The following is a 27,148-nucleotide window of genomic DNA, read 5'->3' as shown; positions in this document are numbered from 1 at the left end:
ACACTCCCCCACTCCCAAACTCCCTCCCAGAGCCTGCACCCCATCCCCATATTCCCCCAGCCCCCAAACACCCTCCCAGAGCCTGCACCCCATCCCCACACTCCCCCAGCCCCCAAACTCCCTCCCAGAGCCTGCACCCCATCCCCACACTCCCCCAGGCCCCAAACTCCCTCCCAGAGCCTGCACCCCATCCCCACACTCTCCCAGCCCCCAAACTCCCTCCCAGAGCCTGTGCCCCATCCCCACACTCCCCCAGCCCCAAAGCGACCAGAGGAGCCAGTGAACAGGAACAACTAACGGGAGTTTTGCAAGGCAGTGTGTGTGTGTGGGGGGAAGATACACTAAACATTTTTTAAAGCCATAAACACCCCCTGATTAAAAACAAAACATCAACAAAGCAATGAGCTGCAGGAGTAAAAAGAGAATGCAGTCTAAATAATAAGATTGATGAACTAGAGTGCCTCATATTAAATGAGGATATTGATATAATAGTAAATAAGGAAGCATTATTTACTCCTTTTCATAACACAAGCACTAGGGATCACCAAATGACATTAATAGGCAGCAGGTTAAAACAAACAAAAGGAAGTATTTTTTCACACAATGCACAGTCAACCTGTGGAACTCCTTGCCAGAGGATGTTGTGAAGGCCAAGACTATAACAAGATTCCAAAAAAAACTAGATAAGTTCATGGAGGATAGGTCCATCAATGGCTATTAGCCAGGATGGGCAGGGATGGTGTCCCTAGCCTCTGTTTGCCAGAAGCGGGGAATGGGCGATAGGATGGATCACTTGATGATTCCCTGTTCTGTTCATTCCCTCTTGGGCACCTGGCATTGGTCACTGTTGGAAGACAGGATACTGGGCTAGATGGACCTTTGGTCTGATCCAGTGTGGCCATTTTTATGTTCTAGAGACACGTGTTGCGCTCCCTCCTGATCAGGATATCTCCACGCTGCACAGTTCCTTGACTATACTGTGATTTTCCCAGCAAAAGACAGGCTGCCTAAGCAGGCTTCTCTTTCCTTCTCCTCAGAGACTAACAACAGAGTAAAAGTCAGTGGTTATAAGTTACCACACAGCACTTCCTAGGCCATTATATTTATTCTTAGGGTATAAGCACTACAGAGAAAACATTAAAAACAATAAAAGAACCTACACGCATACTACTAAGCTTACTGGAAATTCCCCCCAAACCGTCTTCAGCCTGGGCTCTGGCAGGCAAGTCTCCTATACACCCAAAGAGGTTTCTTTTGTGGTCATAAGCTCATAACAGTCTCAGTTGAGAACTAGCACACACAGGAAAAGTTTAGTCCACCCTTTATACAGTTCCAGGATCTTTGATCTGAAGTTGCCAGGAGTACATAATTAGCAGACAATGAGTCTCTCCACAAAGCATAGTTTCCAAAGGCCTTACAAGCACCTCCCAAGAAACCCACTTCCTACATATTGTCCCAGTTCTTGCAAATTCCTAACATTTACATTAATCAAATCCCTAGAAAAGTTATAGATAATCCTACAATAACACAGAAGCAATTGCATTTTTAATACACTGGACACCAAAGATGTTAAACCAAATACAATAATTCTGTAAAGCTTATCTTAATTTTGTAAGGTTAGTCCAGGATATGGTCAGTCTGTCACACCATAATTCCTAATTATAGCATATTTTCTGCGTTAATGGCATGATGGCAAGTATAGACATGGAGGGTTGATGGCATTAATATTGCCTCTCTTTTTTTTTCCAATGGTATAATTAGTAGGCCAAGTGTATAAATATTGACATGAAAGCTGTGAGGCATCACACAAACCTCATTGGTACTTAAGGGCATCTGAATGTGAATTGTGTTTCCGTCTAACTATTTTGTCATCAAGAAACACATAAAAAGATCCTTGGAGCCCAGCCATTTTGCCGGAGTTGTTTTCATCCCTTCTCATTTGTACACATTATGTTCAAATGTTTTCAAGCCTCAGTACTGCGGCTTACAGGCACTTAGGTTTATAATTATTGAGCCGTCCTTTGTGTTGCCTCCAATGCTACCTAAGCTCTATGAACTGTGAAGCATAAACTTGAGATTATATTGACATAATTATCTACATACCTACCATTATTTCTCAGTGCTGACAGGGCTTGGAGGACTCAAAGAACACTGGAGATCTTTGAAATATCAGAAATAAATATAAAAGCTCCAGCATCCTAGAAATCAGAGATCAAAATGCGTCAGGATTTCCATTTTTTATGGCATAGCTTTGCTACCTGGCAATTCACAGAAGCTCTGGCTGCTGCACTAAAGTTATCCAGGTAAGGTCCACAATAGTGTGTGTTACTGATAGGAGGCAAGATTATGCCTCCCTTATTCATACTGGGTAGCACCTTGCTCCACAAGTGGCACCTTTGTCTTCAATGGGACCATTTGTGTATTAAAATGTTCCTCAGTGTAAGGCCAAAATCAGGCACAAAATTGGCTGGAACCAGAACACAACAGGTTTAGAATACTCGTAAAAGGGGAAAGGAAATAGGAAACTTTTACTTAAAGTTTGTTGCATTTAAGCTTGACCTGTAGTCAGGCTCACAGTGTTATCCAGTGGTAGCTGAAACCACATTCTTCAATACTTGCCATTGATATATAAGTACACAATTAATTCAGCTTAATGGATAATACCTATTTGCATACCACCACCACTACCCTGCCCCCTACACACAGCTCTCGTGCTCTGACAGTTTCAAAGAGTGAGGTTTCCAATGTCTCATTGAGACATTCCAAAAGCTTTCATATAAAAACCACAACAAATCAGAAAGAAAGCACCTGCCAGCTGAGCTACAATGTGTATGCACCTGAGGTGGAGGAAGAAATCAGCACAGCATTTTTAAATTTGGAATTAGATAATTCAGCTCTCTCTAGTTTTTTCCCATCCTCTGACTATTCATAAGTATTAATCCATTAACTATTTCAAAATATGAGAATGAGGAGAAAAGGTAATTTCTCACACATTTTTATCTTAGTTTTAATGTCTTCATAAGCAGTTGCAGGCTTGGATCTTAGTTACAGATGTGTGACAATTATTCATACTTGATATATGAATTCATGTAGGATAAAAGTCTAGGATTGACGGAGCCCGGTCTCTTTAAATTCAGAGGTAATGTAGATGAGCTCTCTGATAAGTTAACTCTTTTGGTCAGGGATAGCAACCAAAAGAAAGGAGGTTATATCGGCTCTGTGAAAGGACTTCTCCCAGCAGTGCTCAGGGAGGATGTAATCAGAAAAAAATACAGGGTCCCCATCCTTGTTTACCCAATGGCAATTATTACAATAGCAGGCCTTCATTAGTATTCTTTATTATTTGTATCACTGTAGCACTTAGGAGCCCTACTCATGGTCTGGGACTCTGCTGCGCTAGATGCTGTACAAACAGAACAAAAGAGATCATAGAATCATAGACTATCAGGGTTGGAAGGGACCTCAGGAGGTCATCTAGTCCAACCCCCTGCTCAAGGGAGGACCAATCCCCAACAAAATCATCCCAGCCAGAGCTTTGTCAAGCCTGACCTTAAAAACCTCTAAGGAAGGAGATTCCATCATCTCCCTAGGGAACCCATTCCACTGCTTCACCACCCTCCTAGTGAAAAGATTTTTCCTACTATCCAACCTAAACCTCCCCCACTGCAACTTGAGACCATTGAGATGGCAGTCCCTGCTCCAAAGAGCTTCCAATCTAAGTACAAGACAAGAGACAACAGATGGTTACACACAGACCAGAAGGGGGAATACAAGACAATATTGGTCAGCATGACCAATGGGCAGTAGTCTGTAAAATATCCAGTGGATATTTCATAGGAGATAGAGAGAAACTCATCGGAGAAAAACCTGTATGTGTGATGGGGTTGGGGGATGAAGGAGGAGGGAAAGGATGCAATTTTATAACGAGTAAAGTGACTCCTGTGAGATCCAAGGGATCACAGGCTATAATTAAGTGAGGGCACAGGTCACCAGGGAACCAAAACCAGGGATTTGACTCTGCCTGGCTGGGCGGACAAAAGAGTCAGAGGGGAGAAAAGGAGAAAGCACTCTCTAGAAATCGGAGGTACTGTTTATTCCCTGTACCTGAACCCCAGGGGAAGATACACAGGGGCTCGATCCCGGGCGGTGCGGAGTTCTCTGGCCCTGTGATAGCCACCTGGGCAGCCCCACTGAATCGGGATACGCACGTGACAGAAGATCCCTGTAGTGGAATGCTAAACTGTATTATAACTATTCAGCCTCTAGGTGGTGGTGTGTGCAACATGCCTTAGTGTTAAAGCACCTTGGGGTACCTCTACACTGAGATAAAAACCCTGGCATTGAGTCTCAGAGCCCTGGTCAGCTGGCTTGGGGAATACGGCTAAGTGTAGATGTTTGGGCTCGGGGTGGAGCCCGGGCTCTGAGACCCTCCCTTCCTTGCGGTGTCTCTCTCTCTCCTGGAAGGAAGCTCTGTTACCAGACCATATCTGGTAAAGAAGCCTCACCTGCGAGTAGCAGCCCTGCAACTTCCCGTGTACAAGGCATACGTGACAATCCCAGCCTTACCTATCCCCCGACTTCAAAGCATTCCGGATCTGGATCTGATTTTTGCAATTTGTCCCCATCTGTAGTTAACACACAGTAGCAGGCTGACAGCTAAACCGAGACAGGGTAAAAACGGGTCCACAGAATTAGACATCTTAAAAGCAGTGCTGACAGTAACGCTGAGTTCGTCCAGTAGTCTGAGTGGCTTCTATAATACTGTTAAAATAACAGACCCTCCAGCAGAGCCATTCTGAGAGGAACAAAAACTGAAATCTTAAAAGAGGACTGTGGGGCAGATTCTGCCCCCAGTTACACCTTGGTAAATCCAGAGTAACTCCAATGACCTCAACTTTGTTACTGGAGCCAATGGATTTCCCCCAGATTTAGATGGAAGCTGGCCCAGTATGCAGAGAGGTGAGGCTCTGAACGGCATGGTTTGCCCTAAGGGCTGGGGACAACCCAGTGAAAGTGGATCCGAAAGGTACAAATTCTCCCATCTCTGATCTGTGATGAAGCACCACACCCTGCTGACACAAAACAAGCATCACGTTCCCAGGTGTTAGGCAGACAGAGATTTAGCGCATTGGCACTCAGCCTTTGGAGAATTATCAGGTCCTTGCCATTACTGCACCCTTGCTGCCAAATGCCTGGATGTGACAGAGGACCCTTCTGCACTCCTGCTCCCACTGTCAGACAGGCACCCGAGGTGGATTAGAAGCCACGAGAGGAGGCAGTGGGTATGGTGAGGTATGTCTACATTGCAATGAAAAGCCACGGCTGGCCCATATCAGCTGACTTGGGCTCGCGGGGCTATAACATTGCAGTGTAAATGTTTGGGTTTGGGCTGGCGCCTGGGTTATGGGACCCCACATGGGGGAAGGTCCCAGGCCCCAGGCTCCAGCCTGAGCCCAAATGTCTATACTGCGATGTGATTGCTCCGCTGCCTGAGCCCGCTGACATAGGCCAGTCATGCTTGTTTTCTTGCAATATAGACACACCCACAGAGTTTTCATTTCCTGCATGGAGAAGGGCTGGAGGCAGGGGAGATTTCTGACTCGGCTTCCCAGGTGTAACCTGCCAATAACATGGACAATGTTCAGTGTTATACATGCTGACCCAAAGTACTTGTGTTAGGCGATTCTCCAGGTCGAGGACCTGTGAATTCCCTGAACTCATTTATAGATCATAGCTTCACTAATCAGAAAACCTCTGCATCATGTCTCACCATGGCTATTTCCCCAGTAGCTGACTGCCCCTTCAGCCAAACACAGATTGTCATGCAATACACTCCGCCCCCACCAACCCACACCTGCTAATTAGTCTGATGATTTCTATCATTTGCAGGTTCTTCATGGAAATAATTTAAGGCGTACAGACCAGCAGAGCTTGTTATTAGGTAATATGGAAAGTGTTCCTTTTCATTTCTCCGGCAACACTAATGTAATTACCCTGAATCATTCTCAGACTACGTAGGCTGTAATTTTCAAGGCAATATTACCATTAGAGAGTCCTGTTCCGTGCAACGGCATGGGACTTTCTTACATTCTAGATGACATCAATAGTATGAAATGTCTTCATTTACATTTTTAAACAGAAGGCATGTCCCCATACACAGACACACAACCTTACCCATCCCTCCCTCTATTCTTAGCAGGGCTGTCATGAGAAATGCAAAAAAAATGACCTTCAAGATTAATATTATACAGATGTAAGAGCAAATATTCTGTTGGCAAGGACAATAATTATTCTTCTATTAAAATCTTAATGTTTCCCATACTTGTTACCCTTATCTGAGCAGCCCTGGCCTTTGTTCATTCAGAAATCAGGTTAAATGCATGCAGCTGCTCTACAAGCTTCATTCTGATATACTGCCCTGATGAAGAAAAATCTCCACCTTGGCCTGAAATAATTATCTTCCAGGGGTGAAAGGTTCGGTTTCCCTGCTGGTTCCATCATGCTCCTCTTTCTGAGTACAGACATGTCATGCTACCTAAAAGTAATGCAGGTACAGTCGCTGGTCAAACTAGCAGTCTGTTTATAGCACAATCATTTCCCTTCCACTCCTCATTATTTTTATTCTGTTGGGAAAGAAAGCTCCGCTTGTTTCTGTTACTCTCTGTACTTGTATTATATCATGGGATAGGAGACCATCTGATGCAAGAGAATTTGGTTCTACAGAGCACCCTTCGTAAGCAGCATCTCTGTATTTTTACAAAGCAATTAGTGAGATATTGGTAGAACAGTAACTAGACAATCTGTTAGCCCACAGACTGCCTCGGACGCTGCCATCTAGTTTAATGAGCTCGGGTACATCATCCTGGAGGCCAAGACTTGCAGATAATACCATGGAATCTTTCACTGCCTTCTTGATAGCTACTTGAGATGAGCAGAACTGACCGTGGTGCAGTGTGTCTAGTAGAAAGGGGAACACTCTGCTAAATGAGCATTGGCATCCCCCAAACCCTCTTCCCGCTGCAGTGTCAGCCACTGGCCATGAGGTCAGTACGCCGCCAGGTGTGGGGTTTGTAATCCAAACCCTGCGGCAAGGAGACAACAGTGCCACTAACTGAGCGATACACACCTTTTGGCCAAATGTTGCAGATTCTTCTCCTCTGCCACCACCCAGCAACTCGTCAGTAAGAGGAGATTAGACACCTGCAGTGGTACATAGCACATCTCATGGCTCTATACAGGTATAGAGGAAAGGGTGGATACTGTGGTGCCTCTCAAGATAATATATCAAGTCTCAGTAAAAAGAGAATGAGAAGAAAGCCTTAAAAGGGCACTTGACAGGATCATCAAACTAGACCAATGTCCCCTGGGGACCAGTGGAGAACAAAGGCAGTGCTCTAAGAAACCTTTCGATGACTGGCTGAGGGGAAATCTTGCCTGGTCTCGATGATTCCAGAACTCTCAATAGGGGCGAGGGATATATTCTCAGGGTGTTTACCTTGAAGGTGATGGAGACACCACTGGGCAAAAATTCCAGAATCTCACCAATCCTTACAGATCTGCATCAGCTCTGTTGATCCCTGAATCTGTGTTTAAAATCCAACCAAATGGAGGAGTGTTTTCCACTGGCACAATGTCCCATAGCATGGAAATCACTGGAATGGAGAATCCTTTTCTCTTCCGCTGTAACTGTTCTTTCTCAAACTCCAGGCAGATAAATTTTGCCTTCCAGGTTCTGGATGACCTACTGGCCCCCGAGTTAGGGGATCTTTTCTGTGTGGCAGAACCTTAGCAGTTCTGTCAATTAGAAGAGTCAGAATGGCAGCTTTTGGGGTTTGCTAGGAACAGAGACCCTTGAGACGGGCAAAGAAGATGCGTGTCTTGTGAATGATCTGGGGGTTCAAAGAGGGTCTGTCTTCAGTTATCCATATCTTTCTGTTAAGAGGGATGATGCTATTGGATTGAGGCTCCACTTTGCTGCCGCTGAGTTTGCCCTTGATGTGGAGGGTGTGCAGGGATGGAAACTTTCTCCCCCTACCAAGCTGGGGAGGGGATTGAGCTTTCCTGGAGTGGAGGATCAACCAGGACCCTCCCTGCCTAAGGAGATCTACCACAGCAACCAGACTCTTTGTTCTAATTCAAAGTCAGTCTCTGTCTTGTTTAAAAGTTATAAATAAAGCTGCCACAGCTCTTCCAGCCCACCGCACCAGACTGCTGCAGACTTTAGCTCCAGCATGACACACGTTACACAGGGTCTTGCAGATGTAGTGTTATGGCAATGAGCTCCGGGCCCTTCCCAGGCAGAGGTGGAGGGGAAAAAACTCTCTCTCTCATCAGCGGGAGGGGCTTAGGCCAGATTTTTAAAAGGTATTCTGGCATCTGACTCCCATTGAAATCAATGGGAGTTAAGCAACTAAATATCTTTAAAAAGTTCGACCCTTAGTCTTCACTCCAGTGATGGACAGGTCTGGTACTGCCCCAAATCTCTGTGTTAACTAAAGACCCCTGGTAAAGATCAATGGATCTGAATATGAAGAAGAATATATGGTTTCAAGCCAATAGTTGAAGTGGAATGTGTGTATTCCCTTCTCTTCCTCTAAAGATTTAAGATTCAATTCACTATTCAGTCCTTGCAATTTTTTTTTTCTTCTAAGCTTCTTTCTCGTAGGAGAGCCTATAATTATAATCATGGATTGTCTAAGAGCACAGTGGTTCACACTCCAGCAACCTTCTCCTATACGAGACTGCAGAAATCTTTATTATGGCTCTGGAAGAACAGATGCACTTTAACTCCTTAACAAACTTCTGTGGATAAATACAAAGTTCATCTTTACATCTGGGCTTTATTCCTACTGTAACCAAGTGCACAATACAGGTGGAAACCTCTCCAGGTTTGGCTGCTTTGCAATTTTCATCGCTGCCAACCACTGTGAACAGCAGTGATGCATGTCATGCCCCGCCCTTAATGCTAAAAATAACCCCCATGTGCTCCAGATACTCTCCAATGGGAGAAATAGGTGAGGAGAAGGCAAGCAGGGCTGGGGATAGCTGGGGGTTGGACTAGATGACCTCCTGAGGTCCCTTCCAACCCTGATATTCTATGAAGCACTGGCTCCTCCACCCAAGCACTCGTTGGGCAGAGTAGCAGGCGCAAAGGCAAGTAAGCCGTTCCTTTTCAAGAGTTAACATTACCTGCAGTATAACAGGGAGCAATGTCTCCTCAGGCTTCCCTTGGGCTGGTGCCACTGACATACCACCCCTTGGAGCAGCGCTGTACCTAAAATCACAATCTAGCCCACAGAAATATTGCAGTTTTACCCTGGTAATTAAAAGTCCTGCATGGCATCCTCTAATCATTCGGAAATGCCTGTCCATCTCAGGTCACATCGTTTAAATGGTACGGTGGCTTGGGAGTAAACTTCCCGCACGCTCTAAGGAAATAAGATGCAGTTATATTCCAAAGTGTTAAACTAAATCCCTTTCCCACTAAACCACTTGCCAAATACAAAGTTAATCTAATGAATGGCTTAATGGTTTTGCATCATTCTGCCTTACGGAAGAGATGCGTAGATGAAATCAATGCGGGGCATTTATTCACTATTGCTTATGAAACATTTTTTAAAGGACACTGAAATTTAAGTAACAGGTAACCTACTGTGCCGCCACGATGCCATGTAACGTCTGCAGCAGCACCTACTGCTTGAGAAGGCCAAAGGTTGAGAGTTTCTCAATAGAGTAGTAAATGAGTATCTGAACTACTGGCCTGAAATAGCACTGGCCTGTTCTCACATCAGCCTCACTGACCATTCTCACTTAACTAGTACTCTGGCTATTCATCATCACAGAAATAAAAAAACCAAAACAGCACTGCATTGACTGTACAACTCCCATCCGCACAACCACAGAGAGGTTAAATCCATTCACTGTAACAAAACAGCAAAGAGTTCCGCTGCCTTCACAGAAACCACACAGGCTGTTAGGCCTTCAAAAGAAAGGAAGTGGCGGGTGCAGGGAACACCACATTGAGTATTTTCTGGAACACTGCCAGAGTTTTGCAGGTTTTTCATCTGATACAAACTATCTGCCAGGCTTGTGCCCCCATTCACTTACCTGTTTTTATTATTTTACTGCAGAAACTCCACTGCAAATCTTTCAAAGGGTAACAGGCCTGTCCAGAAAGCATAAGAACCAGCCTTGATAGTCAGAATTTCCATGCCCTGCATTACCACAAGTGAGTTATTTCTATAACCGTTAGCAGCCTGCTATCACCAGCATCCCAGTAACTGTGTACGATATGACAGGGGCTGGTAAAGTTATAGTGCCTGACGACTCCAAAAACAAATCAATAGAAACAAACACATGCATTAGACGTGCTTTTGTGCGCTCAGGATTTATTTAATATGTCACGACGTGTCCCAGAAACAGCAGGAGAAACCTACATGCTTCAAAGCAATAATTACTTTGAATAGGCAATTAACAAGAAACTTGTGCTGTGTCTCCTTATTCATAGCATCAGAGCACATAGTAAAATGAATACTTCATCCTCGTGGGCCTGTCATCTATGGATTCCTAAGCACTTTGCAAAGAGGTACCATCGCTGGGCCTGATTCTGACCTCACACCAATTCCACAGTGGTGAAACTCACCCTAAAGCTCTCTGACGTTTAACATGTTTGGCATGTGTACACTCCTGATATGGAATTAACCTCCTATAGCTGTCAAATTTAGCACGTAGCTATCAAGTACTTTTAAATGTGGGGGGTGGGAAATCTTCCATAAACAGATACATTCCTCTTCAGGGATATTTAGAATCATGTGTCTTTGCCCACAAAACAACTTTGGAATAATTTTGATTTGAAATCTGTTCATTCTTACAATTATTATTACATAATAATAGAGGCTAGAGGCTCCAACCAAGATCAAAGCCCCAGCGTGCTAGGTACTGTACAAACACACAGAGTAAGCCATCACTGCACAGGTAACTCGGGTCAGATTAGCCCAAGTGTGAGTGAACACCAAAGCCTTCCCCGTGTGACTGTATCCTCACTGTTTCTGCACTCATCTGTGTGTTTGGTTGGGGGGGGGCATATCCCATAGTTCCTTGTGCTGAGATGCTCCAGGATTCTTCCCCAGTCAATTGTGTACATTGTGAGAGAATCTGTGCGTCCTCCTGGGCGGGGCGGCGGATTGGGGAAAGACATGGGAGGATTATCAGTACTCACGGGATTTTAGCTGCATTCTCACTGGAAAATGGGCAAGTTCCAGTCTGAGTGAAAGCAGCGCTGAGGCTCTAACCAATGCTCCAGTCGGTTCAGCTAGCCCAGGCTTAAAGCACCGCTAACTCCATGTCAGAGGATGGTGTGTGTGGATGGCTTTAAGAGTCCCTGTAAAAGCCCAGGTTAACTGTGTAGTGAGGACATGGCTGAAGTGAAAGCGAATCCCTGTCCTTATTTACAGTCTAAATCAGGGGTCGGCAACCTTTTGGAAGTGCTGTGCCGAGTCTTCACTTATTCACTCTGATTTAAGGTTTCGCCTGCCAGTCATACATTTTAACGTTTTTAGAAGGTCTCGTTCTATAAGTCTATAATATATAACTAAACTTTTGTTGTATGTAAAGTAAATAAGGTTTTTAAAATGTTGAAGAAGATTCATTTAAAACTAAATTAAAATGCAGAGCCCCCCAGACCAGTGGCCAGGACTCAGGCAGTGTGAGTGCCACTGAAAATCAGCTCGCGTGCCGCCTTCGGCACCCGTGCCATAGGTCGCCTACCCCTGGTCTAAATAGACAAGACAGAGAAAGGGTGAGAGGGGCAAGAGATATGAAGTGACTTGCCCAAAGTCACAACAGCAGAAGCAGGATTAAAATCCAGGTCTCTAGACTCTGAGTCCAGCTCTATCCACCAGGCCATGCTGCTGCCAAAATTACCCATAAATCCCCAGTCTATTTGTTTAGGGTATTTTGCTAAACCAAATCACAAGGTCGGATCCTCAGCTGGTGTGACGCTGCGTTGATTTCAGTGGGACTATAGCCATTTACCCCTGCTGATGAGCTGATACTTGAACTTAATTAGTACAGTGACATCTATTGGTTCTATTTCATACCCTAAAGATAAACGCTAAATATCTGCCTCAGTGATCCGTTTTTAATAACCATCCTGTTTGAATTTATTAACACTCGAAAAAATAACTGCATAAATCCTCCCATCTTCCTACATGCAAATTTGCATGATTAGCTGAAAAAAAAATCCACACCTGTTCCTTTTAACAACAAATAGTGTTTATGATCAAACAAAAAATATCATTAAGTAAATTTAACTAATTTCAAAATAAACTAATTAGAAGGCAAGGATTGTCTCTTTATGGAACATAAAATGGGTCTACTCTTTCCAAAATACTATCAAGCTGTATATTTATGCCTAGGCTTTGCATGCCACATATTTACCTGAAGTTTATCACATCAGCCAACACATCCATAGTATTTTTGACATAAGACTGTAATTTCATAATAATTAAATGATAGAAGATGCTCTATGATTGTTGCTGAGTTCTCATCCTTGACAGCAATGCAGAGAGGAAGATTAAGTCAATAGGACTGCTTGTGTGTGTAAAGTTACACATAAGCTTAAGTCTGTGCAGGATCAGTGCCAAAATGTGTAGAAAAATGTAGCAGCCATGATGCCTTCAGTAATAGTCCATACGCAGCATTGGACACTGGAACCTGTGTTCCTCAGAGAGGGAGTTTCAATCCAATGAGATTTCACCCAGGTGAATAGTTTTTTAAGTACTTGTTAGGAAACTCCCCAAAGTAATCAAGCACGCCAAATATCTTAGCAAAGAATCTAGACATGAATGCATTGGCAAAATACTTTTCTTCCTCCTGAGCTGATGCTTCAGAAGGACAGACATGAAATAAATTTAGCTAGCACTCTGTCTGCGTCTTCAGTGCAAAGATTCAAATGATGAAGCTGTTCTGAATAGTCACTAATAAAGAAACTGCAGCAGTGCAAGAAGTTGCTATTGATTCAAAGTGAGAGAAATCACACTGGGTTTGAGTTAGCTGGCAAAGTGCTTTGAGAAGAATTTCCATGATGTCAAAAATCCTTTGCTGTCACTGATCTTGGCATTACTTCCTCTTGACTTGATAAGAAAAATGAGCTCTGATCATATTCCTCTGATGCCTTTTGTTGCTTCTTAGATGAATATTCTGCAAGTGCATATAAAATGTTTGACAGCAGCAATTTATTTTCTGTCTATTTCAAAAAAGGACTGCAGGTAGTAAGGGTTTGGTAGTGGGAGCTGGAAGCAAAGCCTCCCTTACAGCAATGAGTTTTCATTTTTTCCCCCTTTACCTTTTGCTACCAACAAGGCACAACAGGATGCACATTAAGAAGCTATTGGCTCTCTGACTCACATCCTCAGCTGCTACACCACCCCATACCACCCTCTCACTGGGCCAGGTTCTCAGCTTCACCTGGTTTGCACTGAACACTGCTTTGGAAGGGTTCCCCAAGCCAAATGGTCTGCTACACTAGCAGGCTGTGGCCCGAAGGCATAATACAACCACCAGGGAGGGATAGCTCAGTGGTTTGAGCATTGGCCTGCTAAACCCAGGGTTTACTTGCATCCGAAGAAGTGGGTATTCACCCACGAAAGCTCATGCTGCAAAACGTCTGTTAGTCTATAAGGTGCCACAGGATTCTTTGCTGCTCAAACCCAGGGTTGTGAGTTCAATCCTTGAGGGGGCCACTTAGGGATCTGGGGCAAAAATTGGTCCTGCTAGTGAAGGCAGGGGGCTGGACTCAATGACCTTTCAAGGTCCCTTCCAACTCTAGGAGATGGGTATATCTCCCTTTATTACTGGAGTGAAGTGCGTTACATCCACAACCCCCTTCTCCTGGCCACCCCCCACGACACATCCTTTGGACCAGGGCTGGCCAAACTTATTGGCCTTCCAAGCCACATATGACACACTTCAGACGTCCGAGAGCCGGAGCACACCTGTTGGAATCGTGGGTTGGGGCTTCATCCCTGCTCCTGCTGAAGCCCCGAGCCCTGGCAGATGCGCCCTGCAGGGCTGAAGCTCCAAGAACCCCCTTCCAGCTAGGCAAAAGCCCCTACCGCACCACCCCGCTGCAACGCAAGCAGCACTTTCAAAAGCACGTGGGTGCCTAATGCCCATTGCCTTCCATGGAAATTAGGTGCTGAGGAACTTCCATGAGGGGCCCATCTTCACTTTTAGACACCTAAATACCTTTAAAAATTGGGCCTCTAAGTGATTTGTCCACAGTTACCCAGAGAGTCTGTGTCAAAGCTGGGAACTGAGCCCAAGTCTCCAGAGACCCAGTTCAGCGCTTTAACCACAAGAGCACCCTTCCTGGGTACAGTCTGCAGGCGCCTCAGTGTGTTGCTGCCTATCCTTAGTATTGCACATAAGGCAGAATTTGCAGCACTTGTGCACTGGGTGGGGTCAGAGTTGGCACATTCTCCCACACTCAGTGCACTCTGGAATAGCAGAGGCAGTTCTAGAAGGCCACAGCCACTACAAACTTTGATTTCAAGGGGAGACAGAGTAAGAATCCGACCAGAGAGAACTTGGCACGGGGTGTGGGTGCGTCCCATGACGTTTTCAATGGGTTACCTATAAACTGAAGTCCAAAGGTTGCTTTGAAGCCCCACACAGACATGAGAGCAAATTCATCTCCACAGTAACGTCACTCAAGTAGGTAAGGGTACTGCAAGGATGAATGCAGCCTTTTCCCATACTGTGTATATTTTGCTGAGGGTTTTATTTTAGTATTTGACAAAATCATTTCTATTCTTAAAGTGGCTGCTCTTTGGAAGCAGGGAGATTGTGTCTGCCTTCCAACCTTCCTTATAGCCACAGATTTTTAAAGCCAGAAAGGACCACTGTGAACATCCACCTTGGCCTCCTGCATAACACAGAGCAAAGAACCTCACCCCATGCCCCATTCTTTTCAGGTGTACAACCAACTTAATAGGTGTATGGCTAGAGTGTCCCCCATCTATTCAGCTGCTGTATTCATGATGTTTAGTTCGCTTGTTTCTTTCATGCCCAATTATTGTTTTTAGGGGGCTGTTGGTCACTATCACTGGTCAAAGGTATGAAAGGAGGAAATGCAGATGCCCAAAATCCAGTCAGACCTGCAGGGTGATAATCGTCCACTATACACAGGGTACTGCAGCCGGGTCCTGGTCTAAGAGTGGAGAATTGCAGAATTCTTCCCTGGGATAGATAAAGGCACAAGACCTGACACCTGAGGGGGCTGGGATCATTCAGAGAAAAGGCACAGAGGAAAAGCTAGCCCTGCAACCATGAATACCACATTTGAAAATCTAGCTCCAGTCGTGAAATGATGAGCACTTTCAAATATCCAGCCTATAACTTCTTAATCATTCCCAGTATTATAAAGCAGCTCTGAATATAATCTTCTTTCAACTGCATCATTCTCACAGCATAGCTCAGTTGACATGTCATCATATTTGACGTGGCATCTCTAGTTCGCATCTTTGAACTTTAATTACTTAAATGTAATAACGTACGGGGTGTGTGTATACATAGATTTGTAATATTAAATTTAACCAACAGATTTTTCATTTTAGAGCTCAGTTTCTGCAGGAGTTCATGCTCGGATAATTAAAAATGTAGGAATAGCTAAAATCAGTATTAATTAAAACTAAAGTAGAAATTAATTCTACATCTAACCATTGTTTTTGCTTGAAAAAACTGAACTTGCAGACAGTATATCAAAAGCAAGTAGGTCATGCAGAGATGCATAGATACAAAAGGTACACACCACAGTAAAGGTGCTTTTAAACTGAACAAACATTAGTTTCAGAGCTCTTTTCCCTAACTCACTGGGATTCCATTTGATATCACAAAATTGCCAATCAAGCACCAAGAAGAAGACTGATTAAGGTGAAGTCAGGAGAACATAAAATACATAATGCTACTATTATGCTTATGACTGAATGTGGGATTAGAATCACATGATTAACAAACCCAACTTTGTCTGTTTCCTGCTGCACAACAAAAGGAGCTTAGTAGTATAACTGAGAGACATTATTCTTCAGTCTCTCCAAAAAGTCTGAAATACAGGCATGCCTGAGCTGGGATTAAGTACTGTGCAATGAGATGCCAGTTGGCTACAACGGGCATGGAAGCAGAGGTGGTACATACACCTTAATTGCCTTAACTAAATTGAACCATGCTAAAAATTGAATTAAATCCCCAGTGTTAAAATAACAGCATGAACACTTGAAAGAATCTCACATTTTTCCACTGTTCACCCCATGGGAAAATTATGGCTTCATATCACAAGAGTATGTGGGACTGGGACATGTGCAAAACGCACAGAGTTCTCTACTTTCCAATGATTTGTATCTTGCTTTTGCTGCTTTGAAAATTCGAGGCTGGCAAAATCGATGGCACAGCAAATGAGACTAAGCAATCTACAACTGTGTCTGCCACATACTTCAGTCTAAATTTGCTGGAAAAGAAGAACCTTTTTCAAAACTGTAACGCCGCAGGAATCATTGGTTTTTTAAAATGTATTTGTATTATTATTATTATTTAATATTTATTGTGTGGTAGCACCAAGACACCTAATCCAGTTTGGACCCCATTGTGGTAGGTGCTGTTCAAACATATCAGGGCCCCATGTAGAGAGGGTTCAGAGAAGAGCCATGAGAATGATTAAAGGATTGGAGAACCTGCCTTATAGTGATAGACTAAAGCAGCTCAATCTATTTAGCTTAATAAAAAGAAGGGTAAGGGGTGACTTGGTTACAGTCTATAAGTACCTACATGGGGAACACATATTTAATAATGGGCTTTTCAGTCTAGCGGAGAAAGGAATAACATGGTCCAATGGATGGAATTTGAAGCTAGGCAAATTCAGACTGAAAATTTGGCATACATTTTTAACAGTGAAAGTAATTAACCATTGGAACAATTTACCAAGGGTTGTGGTGGATTCTCCATCACTGGCAATTTTAAAATCTCTAAAAGATCTGTTCTAGGAATTATTTTAAGGATGTTCTATGGTCTGTGCTGTATAGAGCCAGACTAGATCATCACAATGGTGCCTTCTAGCCTTAAAATCTATGAATCTATACTAAGGGCTGGTCTACACTAGGGGTGGGGTTCGAACTAAGACACAACTTCAGCTACACTATTTGCGTAGCTGAAGTCGAAGTATCTTAGTTCGACTTACCTGGCCGTCCTCACAGCGGCGAGTCGACTGCTGCAGCGCCCCCGTCAACTGCGCTTACTGCTCCTGCCAAGGTGAAGTATGGGCATCGATTCGAGGATCGATTTATCGTGTCCAGACGAGACGTCATAAATCAATCCCCGATATATCGAACACTACCCGCCAATCTGGCATGTAGAATAGATGTACCCTAAAGAAAACTAGTGGCCCTGAAAAATACCTATTAATTAAATGAAGGAAAGAATAAACAAATCTCTAATGGGAGTCTCAAGAATGTCTCTCTCTGCTGAAGCATCATCAGCCACTTCCCAATAAAACACTGAAAATACCAGTGTGCCATCTCAGTGGAAACTTCAGTCTTTGGGAAAATGAGGCCAGCTAAACAGCGTAAGAGTTAAGCACTCAGTAACTAAAACACTGAGAAACTTATACTGTAATGTTTGCAAACACTAACAATGGATAATTGCAACTTTGGCCATGACTCGTGTTCTAATTCAGTCTGGACAATGCTTCTACAGGAAACAAAACTGGTCCTCTGTCAAGATAACAATGCCAGCCCCTTTTTCAAATATCTCAAAAGTTCACAGGTTTGACCACAGGTCCCATCAAATTCAAATAACTGCTCTGCTCTATGTCACTCAGACCGGGATCCTCCAACACACTGTACTTCCATATCCCAGCAAACTGAAGAAGGAAGTCTGTGTAATTTCCCCCGCAGCAAGCAACTCAGAGGAAATAGAAATGCTACGTTATATTTTAAATTCAGGACAGTTTTCCCTTGAAGACATTAGGCAAATGACAAAGAATGATACTGCCATAGCTAGTCCATCCTTCAAGACTTGCCTTTTCTGTGAAAATAACACCACAATATTATTATTTTTCTCTGCTGCCACCAATAGCTCAGGCTGGAAAACAGACTCTTTGCTGGCTCAAGCCCACTTCCTATAGCCATTCACAGTCTTAACAGCTGGGTTTCATACTCACACAGGGTGAAATTCTCCTCTTGGTTACACTTGCACATTGAAGTTAACTGGGATACACCAGTGTAACTAAGATGAATTTTCCCCAGAGCTTCTGATCTTTGTTTAATATTATTCATGTTTTCAAAACACAAATGCAAAAAACTACATCGAGGCAATACACGGTGTGGTATTTTTAAACACGCAAAAAGTGAGATAATACAAAGGCTCCCATGACAACCTTAATTACTAATATCATTTGCATTATAGCAGAACTTTTACAGTTGAACCAAGCGTGAGAGTTGGGGAAGGGGATAGAAAAGAGGAAAGAAAATACAGAGAAAGAGAGACACAGGAGGAACCACTGGAAGACAAAGTAAGGGTGGTGGGCAGAGAGAAGACAAAAGCACGGGAGGAAGAGGTTTAAGATGACAACAGAGAAGAGAGAAAGGAGGAGGGTAAAAGAAATCAGAGCAGGGGAAATTAAAATAAGGAGCTGGAGTTCCAGGAACAAGGATTAATTTGTTTCCCTTAACTAGATTTATAACAGTATATAGCGCATGATCGATATATTTAACAACAAGCAAGCAGAAGGCAGGGGAATGACCCTTGCATTCCTAGAATTTGAAGTAAGAGAGTTAGCATAAAATACATTTACCCCCTAGCTTTAGTTTGGGAGGAAGGCCATTATGTGTGACGAAGTAAGATTGTAATGCATGTCTGCATATAATTATTTTGGATACACTTTGTATTAAGGCTCCATTTATGAAACACTTACAAAGGGTTAATAGAGGTTACAAGCATATTAAAGATATGAATAGTATGCATGATAATAGGTTATGAGCACATGTACTAAGATGATGATAAGCAACACATTGACTTGTTGGACTCTAACACCATCAATTAACCATGTATTAAAACATCTGTTAATCGTTGTTAACCCTCTAAAAATTATTTATAAATGTATCCTAAGTAAAATTGTGACTGTTACTATGTTTTCTTACACATTTGTGTAATCTCAACTGGTTACTAAAAGGAAATGTTTTACTATAACTTGCAAAGCACAACAAAGAAATCAACTTAGGCAGTACATGGAAAACTGCAGGGGAATGAAGAAAAGATAAAACATTCTCTTTATTATGCTGCAGAATTTGTTTTCAAAGCCTGAGATGCCATATATTCTAGTTTATTCTAACCACAGCAACCTCTTATAACCTTCTACTTTCTTCACACAGAAACCAGAATTAGTACACTATTGACAAATACACCTGTCTGACACTACTACTCACACGAGAAGGAAAGAGGTTTTCCAGCGGAAAGGGTTTCACTCATGTTTTTTCTCTTTCACAGACACAGGAAAATGTATTCATGGATAACTCAGAGAAGCACTCAAACCCTTGGGCAACCAACACAGGCTTCCACAGACCATCTCCATAGACCTCTAGCTATCACGTAATGTTCTTCAGAGTTTGCCTGACTTTATGTGTTATGAACTACTCCTAAAGCTTCCATTCCCTAAAACTCAGCCCTCCAGCTGCTGCTGCAGTTATTGCACAGAATAAAATGGCTCAGCAACTACATACAAAAGCTTAAAAGAAAGTAGAGGTTATGTCTGAATCATTCTAATTCCAGAAGAAGAAAAAACATCTACGGGCCACAGATTATTCGGTGGTTGAATTTTCACATCACTGCAAGAGGAAATTAAAGAGATACTGTCAAATTTATATTTCTCTATCTGCTCTATGCTCATTGTTTTTTAGTGGTTTTTTTTTATGCATCTGACAGCTTGGGAAACAAATGTAGATAAAACAGATTCCCATTGTTAATAGTCTGTTTCTAGTCAATTTCACTTTCAAATTAGCAGGCACCTTCAAAACGATTGGGGAATGTTTTTAGGTTTGTGGGGGAAAAGTTCCCATTGGAATTTTTCTTTCTTTACTGGAAATACATCCAGTCAGCTTAGATTTCCAAAAGCTTGTTATTGCAAAACCTAAATTTGGGGCCAAATGTAACTTAACAGCATTACTTTAAGGTAGACAAGCTGGGTGGGGTAATATCTTTTGTTGGACCAAACTCTGTTGGTGAAAGAGACAAGCTTTCAAGCTACACAGAGCTCTTCCTCAGGCCTGGGAAAGGTCGCAGCTAAAAGCTCGAACAGATAGTTTAGCATAAGTTGTTAGCAAATATTCTAAGGGGCCATTCAAAGTGAAGTGGCCCATTTCTTTAAGGTAGAAAACTGGCAGTAAGTTATAACTGAACAGTAAAAAACATCATCAAATATTTTCCTAATACAGGCCAGTCAGAAGTGGCCTTTTAGTCTATAAGGTGCCACAGGACTCCTTTGCTGCTTTTTCAGAAGTGACTGTGTGCCCCAAGATACACCTTAAAGGAGCCTGAGCAACAATCCTTTGAAAATCAAGTCCCTTTAAGGCGTCTCAAGTTGGTAACAGAAAATCACTTGTCACTTTTGAAAATCTTGGCCACAGTCGCAGGGCTGCTCACCTCAGGCATTCAAAAAATCATGAGTCAAGTCACAAGAAAATCATGAGATTGGCCATTTTAAAATCTCATGATTTTTAAGCCAAACTGGAGTTTTTTTGTCTGACTTCTGAATGTTTGGACTACACTTGGGTTGCACTCACAAGCCACAAATGTGTGTCATGGGAGGGAGCGGGAACTGCTCGCACTCTACCCCTCCCCCATGCACTCTCAGAAACACCCATCACAATCTACTTTAAAACCTCCACGAGAGGCTTTCCATCTGCAGTGATTGTAACGCACCATTTAACTGACTGTGTAAATACTGTCAAACTAGATACATGGCATCACATTTAAGGTTGATTTTTTCCCCTCTTCTCTTAAAAAAAAAATCTGAGCTTCTAGGCAAGGGAAAATAGAATGCGGAAGAGCAGATGGCTGGAAGGTAATTGGTACGTGGCTGGTGGGCTTGACACTGCTTGCTGGGTGAAAGCTGCTCATTAAAGAAAGGTGACTGTGTAATAATAGGAGATAACTGAACTGCATCTGAGCACATTTGATCCCGTGTCTCATGTGCACACCTGGGTGAGCAACAAAGGCAGTGAGTACAGGCGCCGATTTCGTGGGTGCTCTGGGGCTGGAGCAACCACGGGGAAAAATTAGCGGGTGCTCCAGACAAAATGGCGGATACATTTCCTTTTCAATAGAGCCGTATTATGTAATAACATGCGTGGACACCCAGTGCCTAGGCCTCTTATGTATCCGTTAAGGACAAGATGTTAACACAGTCTGCTGGGCCAGGGGTTCTCAATCTTCTTCTTTCTGAGTGTGCCCAACATGCGATAAAAACTCCCTGGCCCACCTGTGCCACAATAACTGGTTTTTGGCATATAAAAGCCTGGGCCGGCGTTAGGAAGCAAACAGGGCAATCGCCGGGGGCCCCACACCACAGGGGATCCCATGAAGCTACATTGCTCAGGCTTTGGCTTCAGCCCCAGGTAGTGGGCTCAGGACCACAGGCTTCAGCCCCATTCAGTGGGGCTTTGGCTTTCTGCCTTCGGCCCCAGCGAGTCTAACACTGGCTCTGCTTGGCGACCCCCCCTGAAACCTGCTCGTGGCCCCCTACGCTGCCATTAGCGGGAGCAAATTCCATCGTTAGGGTGCGGATCTAGGGATGGTCCACAGATGCATCCCAGCTGATCTCAGCAGTCACAGTGATGCATAGGAGAGAGCACAGTCTCGGTACACAGCCAAGCTCCAAACATCGGTTGCTTTAGTATAGACTAAAATTCACACTTAGAATTGCACCCAGAAGCAAATGTGAAACCACTGCAGTCCACAAGTTTCAGGGATAGACTGCTTAGGTCAACTTGCTCCACTAATCAGTTCAGGCAGCTCTACTCTGCACTAGCTGAATCCTCAGTGTTTTAATTTTTCAGACGTTTACGACAGCTGTCTATCCCAAGCACTCAAAAACCACAAGTACAGACCCGTCCCCAAAAAATCATGAGACTGAAGTAAAAATCATGAGATTAAAATAATAAATAAATGTGGGATTCTTTTTATTTGCCTCCAGGTTTCTTGGCTTTTGGGATGCACTCACTCTGCATTTCTCAAGCTTTTCTCCATAACCATGAGGGCTAGAGAATTAATTATTTTTAAAGGAAGGCTGAGATTTCCATGCAATCTTTTGATACCAGCCACTAAGGTTGTAAGAAAAACAGAGAGCTGCAATCAAATCAGGAAAGCTGGCAACACTTTACGCACTTAACACTTCTAAATATCCCAGCCCAAATGCACCTGAAATATTATTTTCTGCAGCTTGTAGAGAATGGCAAGCAAGATACCAACTTTCACGTTGCAGGTGAAACTCATGAAATTCCCAAGCTCAGGAGTCAGAGTGGTAGCCGTGTTAGTCTGTATGAGCAAAAAGAACAGGAGTACTTGTGGCACCTTAGAGACTAACAAATTTATTTGAGCATAAGCTTTCGTGGGCTAAAACCCACTTCATCGGATGCATCTATAAACTAAGCAGCAGAATCCCGAATGGGCAGCTGCCACTTTTAAAATCCCCCCCCCAATAAAAAAATCCCCAAACCCTGTAAAATGTTTTTTGTTCACTTTATTTTCAGTTCAAACTCTGATAACACAAAACTATGCTACTCTCCACGCGCCTTATTGGCACATCAAGTGCTGCAGTAGAGCTCCCCACTGAAACCAACAGGCAAGTTAGCTTGAAAAATTCATTGTACAATATGGCTCCATCTTAACACATTTTTAAAACCTCAGTCCTGTGCCAGGGATCATTTCATAAAATGAGTTGAATACCAGAAAAATCTTTTCCACTTTGTTAGAATTTTTTAAACTTTATGGGCCAGTTTCAGCTGAGATTTGTGTCATTTTTTTGATGGCACAGATCCCGCTACATAACCTCTGGGGCAGAACGTGCACCAGAAAAGGGGACTGCAATGGTATAAAGCTGCCACAACCTCTTACTCCTATGAGGCCCACAAGGGACTTCCTCAGTGTAGCCCTGAAACTAGACAGCCCCTCAGTGACTCATCCATCTCAGAGACTTCCTCTCAGGTGTGCTTAGCAGTCTCTTGGAAGTAACAGTAGATAGTTAAGAGCTGATTGGGTCATGATCTATAGGTATCAATATGAGGAGCTCAAGCAACTTCTGGAAGCAGCAGCATGTCGCCCCTCCAGCTCCTACGCGAAGGTGCGGCCAGGCGGCTCTGTGCACTGCCCTGTCTGCAGGTGCTGCCCCTGTAGCTCCCATTGGCTGCGGTTCCCGGCCAATGGGAGCTGCGAGGGCGGTGCTTGGGGCAGGAGCAGCATGTGGAGTGGAGCCCTCTGGCTGCCCCTACGCGTACGAGCTGGAGGGGGGGACATGCCACTGCTTCCGGGAGCCATGTGGAGCCATGGCACACGCGGAGTGGGGCAAATCTCTGACCCCGCTCCCCGGCTGGAGCTCGAGGGCCAGATTAAAACATCTGAATGGCCGGATGCAGCCCCTGGGCCATAGTTTGCCTACTCCTGCTCCATTTGCTTGAAAAGTGCTGGGATAGTTTCAAATCTTAGTGCAGACAAGGCCTTGGAGACTGGGAAGTTGCGGCTATCTAAAGAATAGCCAGAGTTTACAGGTTTTTATGATTGTATTCAGTAAAGTGAATGTCAATATCAAATACAATGCGATTGTTGAAAGACCTAAGTTTTGTACAGTCTCGTTGTCACTGTCGGCTTTGCGTACTATAGCATGTATACCCTGCTTATGCGCCTATTAATACATAGCTCCTAATAATGAGATGCACCATTATGAAAATGCTGTAACACAACCTATCCATGGGATATAACAATTACTTTGAGATCTGTTTATACAGTTAAAAAATAAACACCCTTCTGCTTCCCAAGGAGGCAATTTTATCTATTGGTTGTCACATGGTGAATTTACCATCTCTTCTTAGATGTTGGCCAAATCATTCAATCTCTGTGTGCTTCAGTTTCCACATCTAAAATAGGTATAATAATCCTGAGTGACCTCACAGGAGCATTGTGAGGCTTAATTAAATAATTAAAGTGCTTTTAGTTGCTTGGATGAAAACTGCTACATACATATCAAGTATTATTATTAGTGTAGGTGGCTATACATGGGGAGCTTTATGGGATCATTTGGTAACAGGCTAATTTTTATTCTGAAAGCAGTCGTTAAGTGCAATACAGCAGTGGTGTAATTATTATCATCAGATCCACTTTCTAAAATTAATGATGAAATGCTGTAAATGAAAAAAAATCATGTTATACAGCAACTGAACAGTGGCTCTGATTGGTGATTCTCTGTTGGGTATGCTAATTAAGAATGCTGTTGAAATGTTACTCAGTAATATTTCTTAGTGGAAATGCTCAGTGCTGGAAGATTAATTATGTGTTTCATGTCTAGAATGGTCTTTACTAAGATATAAGCGGTAGATATTCATGGTATGGGTGCCTTCTTTTTCACAGCAATTTTATCTGAAGTCTGGAACTGGAAAACTGCCAGAACATGTAGAAACTTCTGCTAACGTAAACTACAGTATGTTGTACAGCTGATTTCCCACTACATCTTGCATCTACGAGCACGTTTCTTCCAAGTGCTAGCCATTCTTGTTACAGCGTCAAAGATCTAATTCAATTATGAATGTGACCAGAGGATGTTGGGGTTACCGTCAGACAATGCACTATTTCCCCAGGCTACTGGCAGATGGTAGTGAGAACAAGCAGGCCAAATCCTCCCTGCTTTACTCAGATGAGTAGTCCCATTCTGCTCAGTAGGATTACTCTCCTGAGCAAGGCCATTAGGATTTGGGGCCAAGGGCCTAACTCACAGTGGGTCTGATTCTGATCCGACTCATGCTGCTGTATAATGCATTTGACTTCGATTGAGTTTCTCCTGCTTTACACTGGCATGAGTGAAATCAGAATCAGGCCCACTGGATGGTTTACCTGAGTACAGCAGATTTGTCTGAGGGCAGGTCTACACTAAGGGCGGGGGTCGAATTAGGGTACGCAAATTCAGCTACGTGAATAGCGTAGCTGAATTCGAAGTACCCTAATTCGAACAACTCACCCGTCCAGACGCGGCGGGGTCGAACTCCGCGGCTCCCCCGTCGACTCCGCCAACTCCTTTTGCCGAGGTGGAGTACCGGAGTCGACCAAGGCGCTTCCGGAGTTCGAACTATTGCGTCTAGATCAGACGCGATAGTTCGAACTCCGAAAAGTCGAACTCTCCGCGTCGAACCGGCAGGTAAGTGTAGACGTACCCTAAGTAAATCATACTTGGGCCCTAAAAAATGTCAGTGGCTATGCTTCTGCAAAAGTGCACCGGTAACCAGATCCTCAGCTCCCATAAGTCAGTGAGCACCGCAGATTTCAATTAAGCGATGCCAATTTACAGTAGCTGAGGATCCAGCTCCAGACTGCTCTCAGTCATGGAAAGGTTCATAAAAGCTATGACATGATGCTGTGAAAGACTAAGAGGGCAATTCTCCCATCACTGTGTAGGGGCTTTTCATGCTTGCCACCAATTAGTATGAGTGAAAGTGAGCTGCATCAATCGCCTGTACAGTGACAGAATAATAAACCCCTTAAGAATTTCATTTGCCTTCCCACAAGTGTTAATGGTCCACATAAGTATTTGGTAATTTAAAAATATATATAAGTAATATTTTTCCCTCACAGAAAATGTTCCCACCGCTATGTTCAATAAATATATGTGTGTGTGTGTATATATATATATATTTAAAATCTGTTCTTCCTCAGCTACCAGCTACTTGATTTGTTTCTATGATCCTGCTATAAAGCTACGAGGAACATGTGCTTAGCTCATGCAACTCCAGCTGACTAGAGAGTACGCTCCATAAAAGAACAGGGAAGAAATACAAACAACATCAAATATTGATATCATAGGAAAACATCAAGAGATGCTTGTGTGGCTTGTACTATATATATTATGTATGTAAATTATGCTTAGTAGCTCCTCTTCATAACTTCAAGCTGCTGCTAATGTGTCAGATTTTTACGGCAGATTGAAATATTGGTGAAAGCAGTTATCACATTCATAGAAATGATTTATAGTTATATCTGAACTAAAAGTCTGATCTCTAATGCTCCGACGAGTGGCCTTTGACTCTGTCAATTGAGGATGAGTCTCAGAGTAATTTGTACCCCAAATTTAATGGCAGTTTCAATGTAAATCATCCTCTGTTTTAATGAAACCCAGCCACATCTGATATTAGAAATGAATACATGGTATCAGCTGGTGGCTTGTGCAGCTCAGGTTTCACTTACACTAGGCTGGATGCATGTTTCAAATGATTTTATTGAAAAATAAGATTTGCAATGAAATTATTATAAGTAAAACTGATGGAGTCTGGGGGAAAAAAATCGGAAAGTAGGATGTCTCTCTCCTCCCGTCCCCCTCCAAACAAAGTTCTCCGAGGTGGCCCCAATTAAAATATTTGATAGAGAAATGGATAAAAATAAAGACTTTTTAAGTGCTTAAGATGTTGGTTTGGTTCTGCCACTGTGCTGTTTCTACTCTAACGACGGAGTAGCTGTACGAGTGCATGGCCATCCCTCCCTGTCAATCTTGGAGGAAGGCCACACCCCTACGCTACAGTAGCATTGATACACGATATAAGGTAATAAGGATATAAGCACTTATTATGGTGATATGTTCTACAGGCAAAAACGGATGCTAATACTATAAGATATGGTATATGAAATAGAGGATCCTAAATACACACTGTCACCAACAGAATACAGTGGACTCTAGTACAAGTGGATGGTAAGCATCTGTATCTTTCAAACCTGTGCTCAGACCCTCATATCTGTGAGTATTCAGAAAACAGGAACAAATTCAGCAGATGAAAAATACAACTATTGTATCCAATAAACTCCATCATTAGATGTTTCCCATGCCCCCATAAACACCCCTGCTTGTGCT

General features: G+C 43.3%; 1 protein-coding gene across 19 annotated transcripts in view; it reads right to left on the bottom strand.

Moving 5' to 3' along the window:
* The window catches only part of SGCD (sarcoglycan delta), a 477,745-nt gene that overhangs the window by 200,764 nt on the left and 249,833 nt on the right, over nucleotides 1-27,148 (bottom strand). The window contains exon 4 of one of the 19 annotated variants that reach the window (XM_045026063.1): nucleotides 17,231-17,293. The exons of the other annotated variants lie outside the window; for them this stretch is intronic. The gene's annotated coding sequence lies outside the window, so the exon portion shown is untranslated. The remainder of the gene's footprint in view (nucleotides 1-17,230; nucleotides 17,294-27,148) is intronic. 19 annotated transcript variants of the gene reach the window in all.

This window comes from Mauremys mutica, chromosome 8, assembly GCF_020497125.1.
Source record: "Mauremys mutica isolate MM-2020 ecotype Southern chromosome 8, ASM2049712v1, whole genome shotgun sequence".
NCBI classification, from domain to species: Eukaryota; Metazoa; Chordata; order Testudines; family Geoemydidae; genus Mauremys; species Mauremys mutica.
This window is presented reverse-complemented; position numbering and strand designations above follow the sequence as displayed.